Here is an 18,798-nt window from a genome sequence, read left to right as displayed (position 1 = left end):
CCCCAGTGGCTTCAAACTCAGCCTGCATAGTGGTTACCCCAGCAGAACCATGCTTTCGCCAACAGGTAACAAAATGCTCCCACCGTTTCAGAACTTCATATCCTTATACAATACAGTTAGAGATGGAAGCTTCTCATTCTGAGAAGACTGGCAAATATCTCATTCTATTTCGCTGTTTCTCGCTGAATTACCAACTCATCCAGACAATATGGCAGGAGGAATGAAACATACAGTTTGGTTTACGTCAATCTGGGCTTACTCCTAAAGCAGGTGGTAAGTTTAGTTCCCCACAAACAAAATGTCTATGATATGATGTGGTATCATATGGGTTATGGTATGGGGGGCAGGCAGTGAGGGCTAAATTTTCCAAAGGAAAATAATGGTAAAGGAGAATGAATATCAGGGGTGCTCCTAACAAATGTCCACCCCAACATCCATGAAATGATTAGGCTTTAAAGTCAGGGAGTCTAGAGCTCTGATTCCATCAGATTCCATCACTTATTTTTAGAACCTCAGGCAAGTGGACTCTTAAATCAGTTTCTTCTTCTGTAAAATGGTGACAATAACACCTACATTCCAAAGTTATTATAAAGGCTACTACATAAGATAATATACACACAGTGTATAACATAGTGTCTGACATATACTAAGTGCTTAGTCATAATAATTGCTACTCTCGTACAAATTCTTCAGTTCTATGAATGGCTGATATTAAAATGGAAGGCAAGGGAGTTTTCTTTTACAGAGAACAAATCACCACTCTGGCTGGAGGAAGAGCAGTCATGGATTTGGGGGAGTAATTGACTTTTCCTTATTGGCCTCACCCAATGTGTAGAAAAGAAAATCCCCTTTCAAACCCCCACTGAGAAGTATATTGGGATGAAGATATTCCTGGGGTCCCAAATCCAGAACTGGAATTCATCTTTCCAGAGAAATAATGATCTGGATGGTGATCACGTTTCTACGCTAGCTCAGAAGTATCAATTTAGTCCACAGTATAGCTGAAAAAATAGTACCTTCACAGGCACATTTGGTGGGATTACAATGGCATCCCGAAATCATTAGTCCATCCACGTCAGAGTTTCTATGGGAAAGATATATTCATGCATGACTGCTAAATGAATTTTCAATACACACTCTATTACAAAATAGTGCAATAGTTCAAGTCTGGCTGTAGGACATACGATACAGATGCCTCATTGAGTATATAATTTTTGAAATATTTAAGAAATCTAAATGGAGTCATCTTACACAGAAAATCCCTGCCTGGGGGCAGCAGCAGTGAACGGACGGAGAACAACAAAACCAAAGATTATTGAAAGATACGTAACACTTCACAAGATAAGCTGTCAGAGTCCATTCCCTCTGCAACCCAGTCATTGGCTCGATGCCACACTATAGCATGACAAATGTTATTTCTCTGTATTTCTCCATAAAATGTTCTGTTACGTTTATGGAATAGCATTTGAGATCTTTTCTTTGGGAGACAAGGAACAAAGGTGGGGAAAAAAAAAGTGCTCTCATTGAGAAGAAAATGACCGGACCAGATCAATATGTATCTCTTCCCTGGTGTAAACAATGAGTTTCTGGAGGACCATCAGGTTCCCAAGCATCCTAAGTTCCAGTGAAGTTTACCGCCTTTTTTTTTTTTAATTCACAGTTCCTCCTCTGTGGAAGGTTGCAGGTGCGAAGCAGCTGTGTTCAAGGTAACATCTCATACATTTGCACAGTGTAGCAGGCTGAGCTTACACATCTCTCTTTGCTTGTCTTCTCTTTTTCTTTTCTTTCCAATATGAGTTTAGGGGATTTCACTCTAGTGCCCAACAGCCATTAAGACAAGGGAGCACACTTCCCAAAACTCAACCGAAAATCCTCCCGCTATAAAAGCAAGGAGGTTTCTTTTCTATTCTACTCTGTAGATATTTGAGCACAGCCGGTCAGTCTATTCAGCGTTAAACCCTTTCGTCAGTTGAAGATCATTATCAGATCTCCTACTTTCCTCTGGACACAGAGTTATCCTCACTCGCTGTAATGTTCCTTGGTTATAAACTATTTCGTCATGTCTCTTTTTCCTATTTGTCCTATCCCATATTCTCCCAGCTCTTCCTGAACTGAACCCCACACTATTCTCCCAGCTCTTCCTGAACTGAACCCCACACTTTGGGTCAAGGAAGATAATCAAAAGGAGTATTGGAATATGATAGGAGGATAAATAATAATTGTAATAAATAAATAAATAAATAAATAGTAAGTGACCAGAAAGGAATATAAGAGAGAAAAGTAACCGTGGACATGGTCTTTAGATAGACAGGATTTGAGACTTGGCTCTGTCATTTACCTTTGTTGAACATTCTTACAAGTTACCTGACACGTCAGTCCCTTGGTATGTAAAATAGAGATGATGCACAGAGAAAGGGTGAGAATGGTATGATACACTACATGAAAAGAAAGCTTCCTGGCACCAGCAAGGGCTCCATAAACGTTTATGATGTGGCAGGCACTGCAGTGTCCCCACCCAAATCCTCTTGAATTCCTTTGGCCATTTCTGTGCATTCCTTCCTGCTCTGGTGGCTTTTACTTCCAATGACCCCCAGCATATGACTCTCCTTTAGAGGATCAGCCTGGGGCTGTTGGAACAGGAGTACTGGGAGTTTACGTGGCCCTCAGGTTGGCCTCAGCAGGGACCGATGATGCAAGGGTATAAACGCCCAGCCTCCTTCCAGTTGCCTTGCGGTACACAAATCAACTTCCACTCTAGGGCTCTCCTCTGGGATCAGGCTGAAGCTCCCGCTTAGGGGCTGGGCCTGAAACACATATGTTGTTTGACTTCTTCCCTTTTCCTGTCCTGAGTCTCCCATTCCCTCACTGGCTTCTCCTGGGGGCACTTCCTTAAATAAATCACCTGTACACAAATCCTCATCTCCGGATCTGCTTCTGGGATCCCGACCTAAAACCATTATGGACCTAAAATAATTCTCATTCTCACTTCTTTAGAGTGCAAACTGTTTGACTACCTCAGTTCCAGGACGCTAAAAGTGATTTCCACTCAGGTGGACATATGTTCCCAAACAGGAAAAAATTTCCAAACAGGGCAACGGTCTTAACTCACCACACTGTAGACAAACTGTAGCACATGGTGAATTATTTAGTGAATTACCAGAAATAAAGGAGATGTTCAGCAGGTGGCACGGCCATTCCAAAATAATTCAGCAGTATTCATCCTCTAGAAATTGCTTTACTATACCCTTCACCTTGTGTCTGTACTCCTGAGCCTCCAGGGAAGGAAACACTTCCCAGCCTGTGGACTTAATTATGTTCCGCTTGAGGAAAATGTGGTCTCAACCTGTCTAATCTCTTCCCCTTCCTTGCAAGAAAGCTAGGACCAGAGGCTTCTTGAGAAGTTGGGACAAGGCCTCTCACCAGAGTCTCCCTGGAAAAGGAGATATGAGACCCGGCTCCCTAAGAGGCAGGCACAGACACACTCTGGAGCTGGAGTGGAAAGAGAAGAGCCGGTTGGTGGTCGCACAGAGGCAGATTCAGGGCGAGGACAATGACGAGCACTCAAGCAACTAAGGCGACTGCCAGCCCGCACCCAGAGTCATTGCATGTGAGCCGTGGGAGCCTGTCAGCCTGACTGGTTAAAAGCCTAGATGCAGAGGTTTAAAAGCGCAAGACCACCAAGGATGGGAGTGTAATGCACCTCACTGCTCCTGAGGGGCTTATTTAAGGAGCTAAAGTTAAGTTCTTTGTTTCTCTCATGGGTCATCATCTCTCAGCTTTGTTTCTACTCTCCCCCTTGCACCTGACTCCTGGATTTGTCAGCACTTACTGAGTAAATCCGTTGTCCCTACGTTAAGGGACACCCAGAGGACCAGTAGAAATCAGTGTGTTTAATGTCCCCCTCTGTCCCGCGAGGCAGCACCAGGGCTGGCCTACAGTCCAAGAGCTTTAGGGCAGCTTTCTTTTTAAAAACTATATGTCAATTAGTTGAGGCTGCCAAAAAAATGCAATTCCAAATATGGAAAGTGGTACCATCACCATTCTTCATGTTTCCTGTGTTTCCTGGGCAAAGGTACCCCCTCCCATCTCTCTGCCCTTTTCCCAGTTCTCATTCCAATCAGACTGACTTTGAGACTCTCTACGAGGCAAAGGGATGTGCTCTTGTTTTGGCCCAGCTTATCCCCACGCCCCACTCCACAGCGTAAGTACACTTTTCTACCAATTCCACCGCCACGACTGCAATCCCGCGTATTTTTCAATCGAATCTTTACATTTAAATCGAGAACTACAGAGAGGATTTTTAACCACTTACATTAGACTAGTTTTGGGTTTTTTTTCCAAAAGGTAAGGAATCCCTTGTTTATTTTTCCCTAGCTCTTGCTTTTGCCAAGGCCACAGCATGACAAATACATTGAAAAAGCAGAGCACACACACATACATACAGAGTCCCTACAAGGCCTCTTTCCCCCGTTGTCATGGTTTCTATTGAAGCCTCATACCTATGGTAATCCTACCTGGATGATGTTCCATGTGTTTGTTTCTTTGCTTAGTTGTTTGTCTTCAATATCACATCATTTCCACACTTTTGTTTATAAGGTGTGGCTGGTAAGGAATTTAGAACTTTCTTCCTCAATATCTTGTTCTCTCATTCCAGCTTGCTTTTGAACAAGTTGTTTACATCTGAACCCATCTTCTTACTTAATCCATAGAGGTTGATGAGGTGTATTTAGAGCTTGAGCCGAGCAGAATTAAGTTCTTCTCAAAGTCACTGATGAACTCTATTTTGTTCAATGCAATGGCTAATCCTACCTGATGACTCCCATTTTATTAGGCCTTTCAGGAACAGTTGACACATCTGATCACTATTTCTGCCTTGAAACACATTCTTCTCTCGGCTTCCAGAACCTCATACTTTTTTTCACCATTCCTTCTCAGCTTCATTGGCTGATTTCTCCTTATCTCCCTGAACTTCTTTAAGAAGTGACCTAAATGATCTCATCCCGTCTCAAGAGATCTTTAAATGCCATCTCTATGCTGGTGATCTTCATATTTCTATCCCCAGCTTTGGTCTCTCTCTCTCCACATGTCCAAGTGCTTATTTGCTAACTTCACTGGGATATCTAATAGATATATTTCTCTTAGTATGGCCAAAATCAGAATCTTTATGCATATGCGTGCACACACACACACACACACACACTAACCTCCTTCTCCAATCTTCCCCATCTTCATTGAATCTCCCTTCTACCAGTAATTCAGATCAATATCATGGTGGCATTCCTAACTCTACTCTTACTCTGAAAGCCATCATCCAATCTTATTGTCTCCACCTTCAAAGTATACCCAGAACTAGACTGCTTACTGCCCCCAGCTAGCATCACCCTAATCCAGTCATGTTTGGATAATTTCAGTAGCCTTCTAACTGATCTCCCTCCATATATCCTTGCACCGCTTCCATGGATTCTCAGTCAACATAACATCCAGAGTGATTCTATCAAAAAGATCATCTCAGGGTGCCTGGGTGGCTCAGTTGGTTAAGCGTCTGACTTGGGCTCAGGTCATGATCTCCCGGTTCTTGAGCTTGAGCCTCATGGCGGGTTCTGCCCTGACAACTCAGAGCCTGGAGCCTGCTTCGGATTCCGTGTCTCCCTCTCTCTCTCTCTCTGCCCCTTCCCCGCTCAGGCTCTGACTCTCTCTCTCTCAAAAATAAATAAACATTAAAAAAAAAAAGGATCATCTCAGTCATCTGCACAAAGCCCTTTAATGGCTTCCCATGAGACTCAAATCAAATCCCAATTCCTTTCTATGATTTATAAGGTCCTACATGGTCTGGTCTTCATTACCTCTGTGATGTCATCTCCTATAACGCTCCCCTCATCTATTCCACTCTAGTAATCCCAGTCTCTTTGCTTTGCTTTTCCCCACAAAAATGTCAGGCATGCCTTAGTCCCATGGCCTTTGTACTTGCTTTTTTGACTAGATTACTCATCACTCAGATATCTACATGGCTATTTCTGCTTTCTTCAGGTCTTTACTTAAAACCACTTTTTCAGTGAGGCGACCCTCACCTATTCTATCTAAAACTTCCCCTCCTTCTGTTCTTTACTTATTATTAGACCTTCTCACTATCAAACATGACATTTACTTTACTTACATATCTGGTTTACTGTCTCCCTCACTAAAATATAAGATCCAGGAAGCAGAAGTGTTTTTTTTTCTGTTTTATAAAGAAAACTACAGAATCCCCAGTTTCTAGTGCCAGAAGCCCAGTGGGTGTTCAATGAATATTTGTGGAATGAATAAACAATGCTCAATAAATGCAGAGATCGTTTTATCTAACCCTTCTCACTTACCCGAAATAAGAAGAAGATGAGACCAATAAGAGTTGCTCTGGGAATGGATACAAGAATGGCCACAGGAGGAGCATGCCTGATCATTACCAAAGCAACGTAAAATGTTGGGCTAGAACTCATGACCTTCCAACTTTAACATTGCTCCCGTGTGTATTAGGCATACACTAATTGGGAAGAAATGAATTTCACTCAAATCATTAGGCATGGTAGGCTGTTAAGAAGTTGTTTTGTATGAAATTACCTGCTGAAATTATACCAATCACCGCCCCCCTCCCCCCCCCCTCAACTCTCTTCCATGCAGTGGGCTTAGCAAATAGACTATTTGAGAGGCTAAGAGAAAAATTACCAGGTGTACTCACAACTGCAAAGAAAAGATCTTTCCCCTCCCCCGCAGTTCCTGAAACCAGTTAGGTCGCGCCCAGTCGTAGTCTGACATAAAGGCGGGAACCAATCAAGTTCTGCTGAATGGTTTGAAATAAAGGCTGGAACCAATCAAGTTCTGCTGAACGTTCAAATTTAAATGTCAACCTATAACAACTCTGTAACCTCAAAAAAATCCCTAACTTGTTTGTGCCTGTCTATAAAAGAAGCTGTAAGATCCTTGCTCGGGGCCTCTTGCGTCACTGGCGACCAGTGCACGGAGGACCGGGTTCGAACCTGCAATAAACGACCCTTGCCGCTTGGCTTTGGCTCTGGACTCTGGTGGTTTGTTTTCGGGGGGGGGGGGTCTCTCGAATCGGGGCATATCATATTCAGTAGTGCTGATTTTATTAGAACCTTTATCATTGTCCCCTTCTTCGAAGTATATGCAAACATGAAGTCTCTTGACCTTGACATATCAAAGAGAATGATGTGAATTTTTTTTAAATGACGTTTTCATAAATTGATGATAACATGGGTCCCACAGCTTGGTGATTCCAAACCTTCAGCCCAATCCTCCTGCCCTTTGTTTTTCTGATTTTTACAATTCTCCTCTCTGCAAACTCTTTTTCGCCTCTCTTTTGTTGTTATTATTATTTTTTTTTAATTTGAAGATACATAGCAGGGATTCTACATCGTTCACCTGAAAGCAAAAGAAAATTAGTCAAGGAGTGAAGAAGTACCTGTGATTTTATTACTCGATAGAGACCAATTTAGACAACTTTTCGGAATCGTGGCAAGTCTTCCCGTTTTGTTTGTTTGTCTTTCTGTGTCTCTGATTCCATCATATCTGAGACCTGGGGGACTTTCCTTCCCATATCTGTGTCACCTGCAGGCATAAAGATACCGATAGGCACTTGCATGTGCGATCTGTTCACTTGGGGATTCGGGATATTACTATTAGGGTGTGGAAGATTTGTTTCATACAGGGAGTTATGTAGCATCTTCAGGGGATCTGAGACCTAGAAAACAGCGGTCCTATTCAAGGAAGGCCATGTTACCAGGGAGCCCAGTTATCAATCAATGTACCACAAAAATTAAACCGTCTCTTATAACAGCAGTCGAAGCACTGTGGGCAATGAATTCTTAGGGGGTGGCAAAACAGATGAAATCCAGTCATCACATTTTACAACAGATCTGCTGCTTGATAAAGTACAACTGGAGAGCAGACTGTTAGCAATAAGGCCATTTCTAAGAATAAAATGAGAGTTTGTAAAAGATCCGTGTGAATTATTAACTCCAAAAAGTGGCTGGAGAAGAAAATGGTTGCTGCCATCACTGGCTTTTCTCCTCACGTGTATGATTAGAACAAAGGGAGGCACAGAGAGCCGGGGAAAGGAGTGAAAGCAAATTTCCCTCCGACATAAGGAGGCACATTTTCACGCAGCGCCTCATCGATACATGGAGAGGCCACCTACCTGGTAAAGAAAAACACTGCGGCCATTGTGAAAGCAAGCAGATACCGAAGCAGGGGGAAACGGCACTCATTTTTACCAAACACCGTTTCTTTTTTTGCTTGCAAAGCCTTCTTTTAATACCAAGAGGACACATCTAGCCTTTACTTTACTCCGCACCCTGTGGATCTCCACTCCCTGCTCCCAGACACCCCGATCCGGATTCAATTTAAAATGTGAGGCATGTTGGAGGTCACGAGAAAACAGCCAAGGTGACCATTAATATCTCCTCTCTTGCTCTGATGTGACAAACCGAGGATGAATCGATCTGGAAAGACAATATTAGTGTTTTCCAATTCAATACTTCTCGCCACATTAATGATGAGATTTGAAATCTTTCATCCGAAGAGAGGCAGAGAAACATGTTAACAGGTCACAGTGGTCAATGCTCTCTTTTGATTTTATGGGCATGTTTTCTCCGTGTTGTATGGAGACAAACACATGCATTCTGACTCCAGAAAATAAAATGTTTCCTTACGGAAATCCAGCCCAGTGAAGAAAAAGATAGTCATACCATCACTGGTACGGTACTGTAGATTCTGGGAAATCATCTAGCCTTTTCCTCTTCAGGAAGTTGCTCTCAGGACCCTTCCATGTTTCTCTTTTCAAATCCCTGCAGTAGAAAAATCCCTAAGTCCTTTGTTTCTTCCTTCCTTCCTTTCTTTCTTTCTTAATCATTTTAAAACAACTTTTTTCTATTTAAGAGAGAGACAGAGAGCGTGCAAGCAGGGGAGGGGCAGACGGAGAGAGAGAGAATCTCAAGCAGGTTCCACACTCAGCACAAGCCCAACACAGGGCTCAATTCTACAAGCCTGGAATCATGACCTGAGCGGAAATCAAGAATCAGACACTCAACTGACTGAGACTCTCAGGCGTCCCTCCCTAAGCCTTCTTTAAAGGTTGTATAGCATGACTTCTCAGAACATGTAGGTCCTATCGACCATAACTACTGTTAATATCAATGCTTCCTGTTTCCTTTATTGTTAAAGATGCATTCTTTTCTTATGTAAAGCAATTCAATGTAACACAAGTTAAATGATAGTTGGGACCATTAAGGATTTAATTGTCCTTCTCTTTAAAAGGAACAGGGGAATAAAGTTTTCATCCCCAATATTGCAGACCTCTGATCAAGGTACTTCAAGAAAGACAATGTAAGACCCAATATTTTATTTTTTAAATGCTACGAACATGCCTAGTCTAAAGGGTGAAAGGCATGTGATCAAAGGTTACAGAATTATAGCAGGTAAATAGACTGTTCACCAAATTCTGGAATCACATGACTAGAGTACTTGAAGAATTAGTTTGGGTTAAATGCTTGCAATTGTTTGTTGTTGGTTTGTTTTTGTGTTGTGTTTTTTTAAGGAAATTTTTTTATATCACAGGATGGATATAGGTTTAGAAAGCCAGTTTTTTTCCTATGATGTTGTATATAAGAGCCTCATTTTATTTATATATATTTACTTCATTTTAAACATTTTTCTAGGCACTTCTATTTTTTTTTATTTTTTTTAATGTTTAGTATTTATTTTTGAGAGAGAGAGAATGAGCGGGGGAGGGGCAGAGAAAGAATGAGACACAGAATCTGAAATAGGTTCCAGGCTTTAAGCTGTGAGCACAGAACCTGATGTGGGGCTCGAACCCACAAATCGTGATATCATGCCTTGGGCTGAAGTCGGAAGTTTAAGCAACTGAGTCACCCAGGCGCCCCTTTAGGCACTTTTTAAAAGTTATCTCAGGGGCGCCTGGGTGGCGCAGTCGGTTAAGCGTCCGACTTCAGCCAGGTCACGATCTCGCGGCCCGTGAGTTCGAGCCCCGCGTCAGGCTCTGGGCTGATGGCTTGGAGCCTGGAGCCTGTTTCCGATTCTGTGTCTCCCTCTCTCTCTGCCCCTCCCCTGTTCATGCTCTGTCTCTCTCTGTCCCAAAAATAAATAAAAAAAAAAAAAAAAAAAAAGTTATCTCATTAATTGCCACTTGGGTTCAGCAAGGTAAGTATTCTCATTGTCCTCGTTTGTTTTTTTTTTTTTTTTTTGGATGGAAACTGAGGCTCAGAGAGGATAAGTAACCTTCTTGAGATCACACAGCTCATAGGTAGTGGAGTCTGACCCCAGGGTCTGTGCTCAAAACTACTCCATCACCTCCCATTCAATCACCCATTCAATAAATGTCCAGTGAGCACACACCATATGCAGGGGACTGTGCTAAGGTAAATTAAATATTGTCCTTCCTTCAAAATGTTTATAGCTTAAGAGGAGAGATGAGACATGGATGGGCACACATGTCTACATGTGACAAGTTACCTAACAGAGATATCTGGAATATATGAAACAACTCTGTAATCCCTACCCGTGGTCCAAGGAGAAAGAGACATAGGAGAAGCAGAAGAGAAGGCTTTGGGAGGAGAGGACCAACTATCATGTTGCAGATAATTATAAAGGGAGCCTATAGTAAATACCTTTCAAGTGTTGAGAAAAGAGAGTTCCCCATGGGAGAAAAATCTATTCTTACAAAATGCTGGAGCTGTGCCAATTTCAATGTTCTGTAGACTCAGTGAGGCTGGGTCTCTTGGAGCAAAACTTGGCTGTTGCCTTTTTTCCCACTTGGACAACAAAGAAACCGACCAAGTGTTTACACATTTAAAATTACAAGTTAATACTACACACCCATGAGAAGGACAAAAATTTGAAAACATAAAAGTAAAAAAGACTGACTGTACAGATAATGCCAAGTGTTGCCAAGAATATGGAGCAAATGAGACTCTCATTAATTGTAGGTGGGAATATAAAATGGTACAACCTCTTTAGGAAAAGGTTGAGCAGTTTCTTATAAAACTAAATGTATACCGCTTTATAATACAGCAATTTTATCCCTAGGTATTTACCCAAAAGAAGTAAAAACAGATGTCTACAAAAAGTCTTGTACAAGAAACACAACCAGAGGTGAATCTCCAAAACATTATGCTCAGTGAAAGTAGCCAGACACAAAAGGCTATGTGGTATATGATTCCATTAATATGAAGTTCTAGACTTGGAAAAAGAATTATTTAATAGAATCAAATAGAAGCAATGGTCAGCTCTGGGAGGGTCAGTGCCTGGATTACTGAGAAGGAGCATGGGGAATTTCCTGGGAATTTGGGCGACAAGTATATGGTTTGTCAAAACTCACTGAATGATTATTTAAGATTTATACATTTGGGGCACCTGGGTGGCTCAGTCGGTTGGGCATCCGACTTCGGCTCAGGTCATGATCTTGCGGTTTGTGGGTTCGAGCCCCACCTCGGGCTCTGTGCTGACAGCTTGCTCAGAGCCTGCAGCCTGCTTCAGATTCTGTGTCTCCTTCTCTCTCTCTCTGCCCTTCCCCCGCTCATGCTCTGTCTCTCTCTGTCTCTCAAAAATAAATAAATGTTAAAAAAAAAATTTTAATTAAAAAAAAAAGATTTGTACATTCCATTGCATATAAATGTTACCATGAAAGACAAGAAATGTAAAAGATATTGAATTGTAGCTAAACATATGCATGATGTAGTATTTAACAGTGATATGTTTTCATGTCTGCTACTTACTCGGATACATATCAAAAAATAAGATGGACTGATGGATGGACAAATACATATGTGGTAAAGCAAATATATTAAAATGTTAATTACAGTATCTAGCCGGTAGATTTATGAGTATCCACTGCAACATTCCTTCCACTTTTCTAGGACGCTTGAAATTTTCCATAATAAAATGTTGGGAAAATACAACTCAAGAATATTGAAATGCATCTTTTTGAAGGTTTGAAGATCTGAATTACCTACAAATTAAAAGGGCTTCGCAGGGAAGAAAACTTAGGCTCCTGTTTTTTTTATCTACCCTCCTTTCTTGAAGTGTAGAAAGAAATAACCAAAGAAGTAACACTACTACAAAACATGACTGAAAGACCTCGGTTTTATGACACAAGACGTAGGTCTTATGTGTTTTAGAAAAAATTTGAATGTGGACTTCAAATGGACTTTTAACTTTAGAAAATTGGACTGGATAAACCAAAGGTATCAGAACACGAGTGCAGACTCTGGAGCTGGAAGAAATTTTTGTTAAAGACATTTTTGCAAGGCACCTGGGTGGCTCAGTCGATTGAGCATCCAACTATTGGTTTCGGCTCAGGTCATGATCTCATGGTTTTGTGAGTTCAAGCCTCGCGTTGGGCTCTGCACTGGCAGCAGGGAGCCTGCTTGGAATCCTCTCTCTACCTTTCTCTCTGTCCCTCCCCTGTTCACCCTCTCTTTCAAAATAAATAAATAAACTAAAAAAAAAGAGAGAGATATTTTTCCTCGTTGCACAGAAATTTTGAAAAAGTTCATGAGCACATAGTGAAGAAGAAGGAAACCACTCATAATCTGACCACCAAAAGAAAATCAGTAAGTAGTTTGAGAAATTTATTTCCATGGGGCGCCTGGGTGGCTCAGTCAGTTAAGCGTCCGACTTCAGCTCAGGTCATGATCTCACGGTCCGTGAGTTTGGGCCCCGTGTCCGGCTCTGCTGACCGCTCAGAGCCTGGAGCCTGTTTCAGATTCCGTGTCTCCCTCTCTCTCTGCCCCTCCCCTGTTCATGCTCTGTCTCTCTCTGTCTCAAAAATAAAAGAACATTAAAAAAAATTTAAAAAAGAAAGAAATTTATTTCCAGTGATTTCTCTTTACTATTTTAACACACTTAAAATGGCAAATAGTTCACTGTGGTGTAAATATGTTTCACGTGAATAAAAAATTTTCATAAGAAATTTTAAGGACTATATCATGTTATTTTAAATGGGTATGTCATATTATAATACAGAAATGTGGGCACCTAGGTTGTTTGAGTTTAGCTTTATAATAAATAATGTTGTAAAGAAACATCTGTGCAAAAATACTTATTCTTGGGACAAAAAATTTCTGGAAATGTATGTTTAATGGAGCATTTTAGCTGGCCAATGGATTAAGAATTAGTCCCCATGTGCTTTCCCTTTTTTTTTTTTTTCAAATTGAGCTGCCAGCACAGAGCCCGATGCAAGGCTCGAAACCGCGAGATCATGTCCTGAGGCGAAGTTGGATGCTTGACCAACCGAGCCACCCAGGCGCCCCAGTACCCATGTGCTCTTGACAAAGTGTCCATATAGCCACGGACAGCTCAGTTACATTAAATACGGGCTTAACCTCATCCCATGGTTTGTCACTGTTCCAACACCCATGGAAAGAGACTTGAACCCTGTCTACACCTGCAGTTCATGCAAACACAGACCTGTGCACTGGATGGGGGATTGGATGAGAGACAGAGATGACAAACTCAGTTTGAAAAGTGTTCCTTTCTTCTCCAGCAAGGGAGAAGGGAAATCTTAAGTGAGGCAGGACCCCAGCGTAGGATGCTGTCTGAGGCAGTGAGGGAAGAGTTAGTTGCCCTTCTACAGGTTAGGGCTATGCTTGAACTCCTCCAGGTTGACGTCCCTGCTGGATATCCCTGGAAAGAGCAGCCTCTGTATTATAAAAGGATAAAGAAACTGTATTATGTTAACCGGAGAGTGGATAAGCCACTGTGCTGTGAAGGCCCTCTTTAAAAGCAGTGGACGTAAGGTGTTTCCATTCCACAGCAGAAAAAAGGTGTGAGCCCCGGAGAGACACTCAGAAATGGGGACCCATAGCAAGAGAACTTAAATGCATTGTTATCCTCTAGGCAAGAGGCCCTGGTACAAGATGAGAAAAGATTTTTCTCTCTCCCCTGCTCTGCTTCAGCAAATGACTCAGATCTACTAGAATATGAGAGCCGAGCTGGCAGGCACCAGCTGGAGAGAGCTGATTGGTAAATACTCAGGAATTTTGCAAACTGGTTTGGTAACTTGAAACTGGCCATGTTGGAAGTATTCACAGCACGGAAATCAGCAAATACCGCCTATCAGACCTCCACCCCCCCCCCCCCCCCCCGGAAAACTGGTTTACCAGTTCATCACAGCTCAAATCCAAAGCTCCATTTCTGATTTCTCCCCTCAATTCCAGACCCCTTATTGCCAACTCCATTCAGAACAACTCTACTCAAATTCATTAGGTTCAAAAGAGAACCCATTATATTGTCTCTCAGGTATGACCTTGACAGTGTGTTCTGTATTTCTGTTGACAATTTACCGTCTTCCCAAACACTGTACCTCAAAACCTCACAATTGTATTTGACACTTCACTCAATAATAACAAGAAAAAATAAAGGGAAAAAAAGGAGAATTATTCAAGTGGCATTAATTTAACACAGTATGCCAGCCCTTGTGACTAGCCCTTTACAAACATTCTCACAACATCTCTTGAAAGAAGAAATTATTCCAGTTCTGCAAATGGAAAACTGAAGTTCAAGGAAGTTATATTACTTACACAAACTTATATAGTTAATAATTTTTAGAACTATAATTTGAATTCAGGGTGCTCTGAGTACAGAAACCACTCTTAAACCCAAATGTCATATTTCTGACCAATCAGCTGCTAAATTTGGGCTTTTTGGGCTTTTGTCACCATTTTTATTGAGCTATTGTTTATATACAATGAAATGCACAAATGTAAGTGTGCATCCGTTGTGTTGACAAATTTACACACTTGTGTCAACTCACTCTCCTGTCAAAACATAGAACACTTTCAATAGCCCAGGAAGTTTTCTCCTTCCTTGTTCTAGTCACCCCCTCCTGTAGAGTAACTACTGCTTTGATTTATTTTGTCACAAGAGGATTTTATCTGTTCCAGAATTTCATATAAATGAAATCATACAGTATACACTCTTTTGTGGAAGGCTTCCTTAGTGAGCATTTTGAAAATAATCCAGATTATTTACGTATATCAGTATTATATGTCTTTTTGCTGCTGAGTAATAGTCCATTGTATAAAAAAAATCAATGTTTGTTTATCTACCCTTTTATTGACAGACATATGAATGATTGACTGTTATGAATAAGGATACTATGAACATTCTTATGCAAGTCTTTTTGTTGACATATGTCTTCATTTCTTTTGGGTAAAACCTGAAAGTATAAATGCTAACCCATAGGTTTGGTGTATGTTTATTTATATGAGAAATAGTTATACTGATTTCCAAAGTGATTTCGTCATTTTACATTCCGACTACCAGTACAGATTTTCTCTATTTACAGTGGGGTTACTTCATGATAAACCCATTGTATGTTCAAAATACCCTAAGTTGAAAATGCATTTAATATGTCTACTCCCTCAAGCATCAAAGCTTAGCCTAGCCTACCTTAAATGTGTTCAGAACACCCAATGTTAGGTTACGACTGGGCAAGATTATCTAACACAAAGCCCATTTTATAATGAAGGGTTGAAATATCTCATATAATTAATTGAATACTGTACTCAAAGTGGAAAACAAAATGATCACATGTGAACAGAATTGCTGTACGTGTACTCGCTATTGACCTAGTGACCATGTGGCTACCTGGGAGCTTCAGCTCGATGCCACTTCCCAGCAACACGAGAGGATCCTGTCACTGTGACTCACTGGAAAGGGACCAAATTTCAAATTTTGAAGTTCTGTTTCTACTGAACACATATTGCTTTTGCCTGATCGTAAAGTCGAAAATTTAAATTGAACCATCAAAAGTTGGGGACCATCTGTATGTGATGATTCCACTTACTCCACATCCTTGCCAACACTTAGTACGTATTGTCAGTTTTTTCTGTAATTTTAGCCATTCTGGTGAGTGTGCAGTGATAACTTATTGGCTCTGATTTGCGTCTCTCTAAGTACATTTCCCTTAATGATTTATGATGTAGACCTAGACATTAAAAAAACACAGGAGTATCAGGAATATATCCTCATGACTCTAGAGTAGGCAAAAATTCCTTTGACAGATAAATAAAAATATCTACCCATCTATAGGTATATATATATATATATATATATATATATATATGTACATATATATATACACACAGATACAGATACATACATACACACACACACACACATACATACAGTGGACTTCATCAACATTAACCTTAAGAAAATGAATAAACAAGCCACATCCTGTAATAAATACATACATACAAAGCACTTATACCCAGACTATATATAAACAACTCTTTCAACTCAAAAATTTTTTTTAAAAAATCCAATGAGAAATTATGGGCAAAAGATTTGAACAGACACTTCACCAAGGAAGATCTACAATGGCCAAAAAACGACATGAGAAAATCCCTCATAGTACTTCACCTTTACGTTTTTTAGGAGCCAATCATTTTTTATTTTGTACTACAGTTTCTGTAAGTATAACTCCCAACCCAAACTGTAAACCACTTGAAAGCAGAATGAACGTTTGAAGCATCTTTGTACCAGGGTATATATACATGTGGAGACAAGAAAGGCTCACAAATATTTTTAAATAGCTGACCAAATAAATTAACCCCATATATCATAAGACATTTTAGCTGGTCATTCATATTGTAAGCAAATCAAGTGGTAATATTACAGCAGCACCAAGAGAGAAAAAAGAAAATAGATAACAAGAGGAATCGGCCTAAGAGGAGGAAAAACAGTATTTCCTACAAGCAGTTGAAATGACATTTTAAGTGTCAGTGTAAAATATAAGAGGAAATAGGTTTAGTAGACTAAGATGACAACGATAATATGAAATAAAGCTTTCCAAAAATAAGACACCTACTTTTTCGCCCGGGCAACCCATCTCTTTGTGAGTAATTTTGCATCTATGAAAGCCCAGGGGAAGCTATCAGACCAAAACAGGAAGCTGTGCATGTGCTCTCGGGCGGAAGTCACCAAGACATGGCTCTTGTGTACTCTGATGTGCATCCTGCTTGCCAGAAAACTCAGATTCCTTGTCAAAAAATAGACCCTCAAAATGCAGATGGCAGCATTACTGCATCACAATAGTGTTTTCAGATTCGGATGACATCTTGGAATTCCCAGCATACCATAATTTGAACACCTATAGGGCACGCATGTCCTTTCTGAAGTAAAATTTGTTCACTAAGGCACTTGTGAATGACTCGTGTAAAACTTGTTTATCCCCACGACTCATGAACTACTGGTCAATATTTACAGTAACTCTAAAAAGGAATTTTCTAGAATCAAAGGTTTACTCAGGTCACCTTCATAATTATTTAAAAATCATAATGCACTCTCTGTTCCAGATGATGTCCTCAAGAACCAGTTCTTTTCAGGAAAAAAAGAAAAAAAAAACTTAAAAATTCCAATAATCTTCTTTCTGTCCCAAATTTCAAACTAATTTGTATAGATCATTCAATTCCCATGTAAAAGAAAGATTGGTTCTTTTCTCTTTCCTGATCAGAGCTTTGACATGTGGAAATGCTGACCAAGAGAAGCAATTTTCATGACTTTTCCTTTTTGAGATTCTCAGAGGGGAAAAAAGCAAGCTTACTGAATAAATTACATTTCATGACTAGAGCAATAAGCAAGAGGATTAGAGGGACACTCTAGGTGGGTTTCATACAGGTCCTGGAAAAAGAAAGAAAAACAAATTTTTTTAAAGAGAAAGAAAGAGTGAGAAGAGTTAAAAGATTTAGAAGACTCTGAAAAAAAATGACATTCCAGAACTGTAAAATGTGTCGTGTGTATGTATGTGCGCGTGTCTGTGTGTGTGTGTTTGTGTGTGTGTGTGTGTGTGTGCGTGTTTACAGAGGTGGGGAGAGAAGGTATATAAGAGTCAGAGAAAAGCAAACCTTAAGTGAAAGTTATAGTTGTCAAGAAAACCTTGGAGGATAAATATATTTATCTCTATTAAAGCAAAACATACCAAGATAATTAGCACAACTCCTTAAATAATATGACCTCATCTGTGATGCCATCTCAGGAACATTATTCTCCAATAATAGAGCCATCTAACACATACACCCACCCACACACACACATTAACATTTTAACACCAGACCCAAAGCCATAGTAATAGACATAAGGGAAGGAAAGGGTGGAAATAGCAAAATGGCAGAGTATTCTTAAACACATTGGATGGACATACTTACAACCTTCAAACCAACCTCTTGAAGTCTCACTTTTTTCTCAAGTTTTCTCAATGAAAAGCTAAAAGGTAAAGAAAAGAAAGCGCTTGTGGCCAGGGTTGGGAGAAAACAAAAAGGAAATGGTTCAAAGTTCTAAAGGCAAATTCACTCCAGGTATGACATTCTTTGCCCTTTCCAGCCTATAAATAGATTGAGCACACATGTTCAAGATTCCTCTGCTCTCCTTGATTGCCCTCTCTCAGGGCAACATTGGCTTAGATTTTCCACAAATTTGATGCATTTCTATGAAATATATATGTATGTAATTTTTAAGATCTGTCATATTTTTAAATGCTCAAGGAGAGCCTATCATTTAAAGGATTCCCCCTGGTTTATACACGTCTAAGTTCCAATTTTGGCATTCGGGACTTCTATGAGATGTGGAGTATCAGAATAGCGTTCCATTTCAGAATCAGTGAATGGGTTTGCTACCCCAGAATGTCAGGCTTCAGTATGTTATTTCTGTATTTTAATTCAAATCCTTTATGTGACTACCTATCCATTTCTAATTTGAATTTTGCTGGGTGGTTTAAAGCTTTTA

The 18,798-nt window shown here is 40.3% G+C and overlaps 1 long non-coding RNA gene across 1 annotated transcript; it reads right to left on the bottom strand.

Moving 5' to 3' along the window:
* Positions 1–7,099: 7,099 nt before the first annotated feature.
* LOC122230160 lies at positions 7,100–17,464 on the bottom strand. The gene is made up of 3 exons (XR_006207317.1): positions 16,886–17,464; positions 8,742–8,840; positions 7,100–7,416 (listed from the first exon to the last, which is right to left on the bottom strand). It is a non-coding gene; the product is annotated as an uncharacterized LOC122230160 (long non-coding RNA).
* Between the last annotated feature and the right edge of the window lie 1,334 nt (positions 17,465–18,798).

Source organism: Panthera leo, chromosome C2, assembly GCF_018350215.1.
Source record: "Panthera leo isolate Ple1 chromosome C2, P.leo_Ple1_pat1.1, whole genome shotgun sequence".
NCBI lineage: Eukaryota > Metazoa > Chordata > Mammalia > Carnivora > Felidae > Panthera > Panthera leo.
The sequence above is the reverse complement of the archived record's forward strand: the minus strand, read 5'-3'. Positions and strand labels throughout refer to the sequence as shown.